The sequence below is a fragment of the Arachis ipaensis genome, chromosome B02, assembly GCF_000816755.2.
Source record: "Arachis ipaensis cultivar K30076 chromosome B02, Araip1.1, whole genome shotgun sequence".
Lineage (NCBI taxonomy): Eukaryota > Viridiplantae > Streptophyta > Magnoliopsida > Fabales > Fabaceae > Arachis > Arachis ipaensis.
Window position 1 is genome coordinate 95273712 of NC_029786.2, and position 4920 is coordinate 95278631.

Below are 4920 nucleotides of genomic sequence, written 5' to 3' on the forward strand. Positions count from 1 at the left end.
GCTTGGTTGTCTCATCAAATCTTGTTGGAAGAAGCATGTTGTCAAATCAAATCTTTTCCTCCAACTAATCCCTTAATTTAGGGAAACCTCTTTTCAGTTTTTGAAACCCCCATGGATAATAACCGCTCTCTTAATGGGTAATAACTTCTCTCATTCTCTCTCCAATTAAGCATTTAATGCCTCTCTAACCTCCCATCACTCACCTCACTATTCGGCCACCCTTTCATCTCCAACTTCCATCTCCATTGATCTCTTTCATTATGAAAAAAAAAACAGCCCCAAGAAAGAGTGAGAGAATTCGCCAATCTCAAAAACCTTCTACACCTCAATCACATACCCACATTCACATCCATTCCACCTCCTCCTCTTCTCTTTCACCCCCCTCCAAGCGGACCGAGACTATGAGGCGCAAAGTTATCGCTCAAAAATCTTCTGGAAGAAGGAAGAGCGAGAAGGCGAAGGAGCCCAGCATTGAAGAGGAAGTAGAAGAGTCTCATACCTCACCTTCTCCATCATCGCCGAAAAGAACCTCTCCACATGCATCCGGAAAGAGTTCCAAAAAGACGAAGGGTTTCGAGTTCCATGAAACCAGAGAACCCGCAAACCTTGGGTCAATGGAGTTCAAGAACAAGTTTCACAAACAACACTCACATTTCGATCCTTCTAGGTTCTCTACGTGTGCTGCTTTTGAATTCCACAATGAAGTCCTGGAGAAACGGCATTTGTGTCTCTCTTATCTAGTGAATCTAAAATCTCTGGCATCCAAAGGACTCGATTTATAGCCCATGTTTGAAGGCCTTAAATGGTCACCTCTGCTTCATATTCATAAAATGGTGTACCCAGGGCTGGTTAGGCAGTTCTATGCAAATCTAAGGTTTATTGATGGCAGCCTTCACTCTTATGTGAAACGGGTTCAAATCATATTGGATTCTGAAACAATCTCTTCTGCCCTTGGATACATTGATGAAGGGCCAAAGGTTTATATGAGTGATAAATGGGACTCACATGTAGGAGTTACATACAAGCAAGTGATTCATCAAATCTGTGAAAATCTGTCTGGCCTAGATGGAACTGTTCCGACTCATAAGGCTTTGGGTCCAACTAACTCTCTGCTGCACCGCATCATAACTCACATTCTCACTCCTCAAAGTGGTTCTCACAACAGGGTAACTGTATCTGATTGTCTCATAATATTTGCTTTAGTTACTTCAACTCCTATTTCATTTAGCTATATTATGATTCGTCACATGTGGGAGTCTGTGAAAAGTACAAAAAAGGCCAATCTACCTTATGGAATGTTTCTTACATGCATTTTTGAGTACTTTAAGGTAGATTTAACCAATGAGGATGTAAAGAACCGTGTTTCCATGATTAGAGCAGGCGGAGCTGCAAAAAGAGGAAAGAAATCTGATGATGACTTTGAAGGCCGCCCAGAATCCTCAAAGACGATTGGTTCCCTCAGAGAGATTCTCACAGAATTCACCAATATGTCCGATCTCATGGTTCAATTTCACAAGTCTGCCCGCAAACTTGCTTATGAAAATGAATTGGCATGGAAGAAATGTCAAGAGAGGGTCAGTCTAATGTTGGAAAGTCTTGAAAAAGAAGCTGGCAGTGATGGCGCCGAGGAGGAACCTTACTTCAATCTTTATGATGATTAACTCTCTAGTTACTATTTGATATTGGCACAATTTGGCTCAATTAGCTCTTTTGTTTTTTGTTAGGGTTGCAATTGACAATAGCTACCTAGGTGATACTTTGATGACACCATTTGGTTATGTTTTGGACTGTTATATGGCATATTCTGTTTTCTATAACAATGTTTTGTGCAGGTGCCCCCATGATGACAAAAGGGGGAGGAATTTAAGGTTCCAAAATTGAAATTGGAATGAAACAGGGGCTGGAGAAAAACAGGGGAACAGGGGATGAAATTTTCAAAATTGAAAATTCATGATCACCCTTGTTCAAAGAATGCATGTTGTTATTGCATTCACTATGGTTGCTGCTTAGTTTATCAGGATTAATTAATGATCATTTGGCATTTGGTTTATAATGATGGTTGAATTATTTTAATGCCTGATTACTGATTCATCATTGATAAACTTTTTGGATTAAAAACTTATTTTCGGCAGTTCCTTTAAACTATGTAATAAAACTGCCCTGTTTGTTTGCTCAAATACTTTTCCATCATGTTGTTTTGCTCTGATATCTTTAACAGGAAAGGATTTGAAAAACATTTTGATAATTTTTGTATGAAATTGTTTGAGCAGTAAATCAATTTAAGATATCAAATGAGTTTTGATTATCAATTAAAACTGCTCATAAATCAAGCATTTAGTATCATAAAACATGCTAAATAACATTGTTACTTGAAGCTTGATTTAAAATGTTACAGGTTAAGTGCTTCCCTTGGTAACATAAGCATACATCAAGGGGGAGCATTGTGACATTTTGAAAGGGGGAGAAATTCAAATCAAAGGAGATTGATGAAGGGTGATGATCAAGAAAGGACTAGAGGTAATTGCATGTTGGTTAATGCATGGTTATCTCTTCTCTCTCTATGTGGCCGAACCGGTTTTGTTGAAGGAGGAAGAAGTTGGTTCGGTTTTGGCTTCAATAAGTGGAGGCTCCCCTCTTCTATATTAAGGGTGGACAGCCACTGTTTAAAGCAAGGAGAAAATTTGAGAGTGCAAGGCACAGTGTTCTCAGAGCTACCTGAGCTAACAGTTTTCTCTTCTCCTTCAATGTATTCAGTTTTATATTTTTTCTGTTTAATTTTGTCATGTCTTGAGTCTCATGGTAAAAGGCAAACAGTGAGGTTTGTAATGAAAAAGCCATAGAGCGGAAAAAGGCAGAGAGTGCAAAATTATAAGAAAAAGACATAGATGTCTTAGAGTTCCTTTGTTCATCTATGTTGTGTTTCATGATTCTGTGGGAATCCCCTTGTAAGTTGGGTTAGCACTTTACAAGTTGTAATCAGATTGATTATAGTGAAATTCCATCATGTTATTTACTGAAATGCACGTTTTTTTTTTGGGTAATTAGAGCAAGTTTGTCATATTTTTCGGCGAACTCTATATAAATTATGGAGTTCACCGCACTCCCTAGCGAACTGTATAATTTATACAGAGTTCGCCGCACACCCTAGTAAACTCTAGATAAAGTTCCCACATAAATGCCAGTTAGATAATGAAGTTGAGTACCTGACTTTATTTTCCACAATCATTTTGGTTGTTGATCATTTCTTTTTTTTTTTTTTACAATAGCAAGAAATCCACTGTTATCCATTTATTACGATGGAGAAATGGTGTATGATGAAGAAGATTCTATCGTTTTTAAATCAAACCAACCAATATTTATCCATCTGACAGCGAAAATCAACAGTTTAGAGTTGTTAAAGAATCTGATATTACTTTCCATGGGATGCAAGAGACAAAGAAGGTGAAGAAAATCTACTACAGATATCCAACCGAAATAAATGGTAGTTTAATTTATAAAAGGTATGTCACAGCTGTGTTGTATTTGTTGATGGTATATTTACTTGAACACGCTTGTGAGAAAAACTTTATGGTCTTTTGAATCAGGTATCGTCTGTGTGACGACGAGGACGTACGCCTTATACGGTCTTGGCACAACCGCTAGATAAATGTTCATCTGTTGGAGTTATCTGTGTTCCTCGTCGATTTGGGTGGCCGAGGATCGTCTACGGATACTGTCGACAATAGTCCGTTGAGGGGCCTGTTAGACAAAATATCAGACGGACGATGGTGGATCTAAATATGGCTCCTGAAGGTAATCAAGAAGGGTCTAATGTTGAAGTCAGCAATGCTGAGTTGGATGACGGCCTTGAAAGTCACGAGGGTTTCGCTGTTAAGGATCCGATTATGGATCAATATGAAGTTAACCCCGACGATGGAGATGATGCCGAAGAAGAACCAGCCGAAATTCATGATGATGGTGAAGAGGAAGAAGAGATGAACTATTATGGTGACACACAAATTGCTCTGACACAGCCCGCTATTTTGCAACTGTATGACCGCCCGAACCACTTCTCTAGGTTAAACTTCGATGCAATAACGTCCGATTGCTCCTTTACACAGGAAGGCCCTGAAGAGGATCTAAGGAATGAGTTCGAGGTTAGACAACATTTTCGGAACAAGAAAGAAGTCATGTTGCCTAGAGTTCGTCCGGATGTGCGGCAAACTCTATATATATATTGTAGAGTTCGTCGAGAAATGTGGCAAATTCTGTATAATTCATACAGTTCGCCAGGAGATACGGTGAATTTGCCCTAATTACAAAAAAAATGTGTATTTTGACAAATAAAGTTCAAAACCGAATTTGGTGAAAATAAATATTTTTATAATTTATTATGAAAAAAATTCTTTATTTATATTATCGCATAGGTTTAACAATTTTTTTAAACCTAACCTACCACGGCGATCTATTATCTATAAGCATGTGCAAGCTATTTCTAGTTTGTGGGGTTTTATTGTTTGTTTCTGGGTTATTGAAGGAGTTAGTAGATTAAGTGATTGAGAGAGGTACGGTTGTACTGATATGGATAATATATTGATATTTAGAGTTTGTTTGGGTAAACTTCTAAAAAAAAATCTTTTTTTGAGTTATTTTTTTCAATGTTCTGAAAATCGGTTCGAATCGACCGATCGAACCGTGAACCAGATCCAAAAACGATTCTGTCAATCAGTAAAACCGCAAAATCTGAAAATCGGAATTGAACCGATGAACCGGCCGGTAACCGGTCGGTCAAACCGAACCGTGACCCGGCCGGTTTTTTGGCTGTCAACAAAACGCTGCCGTTTTCCAAGGTTCTGAAACCCCAAAGGGCTAAATCAATTACCAAATCCCTAATTCCCTTCTCAGTTCTCATTCATCGAGCTTCACTAAAAAGCCCTTGAG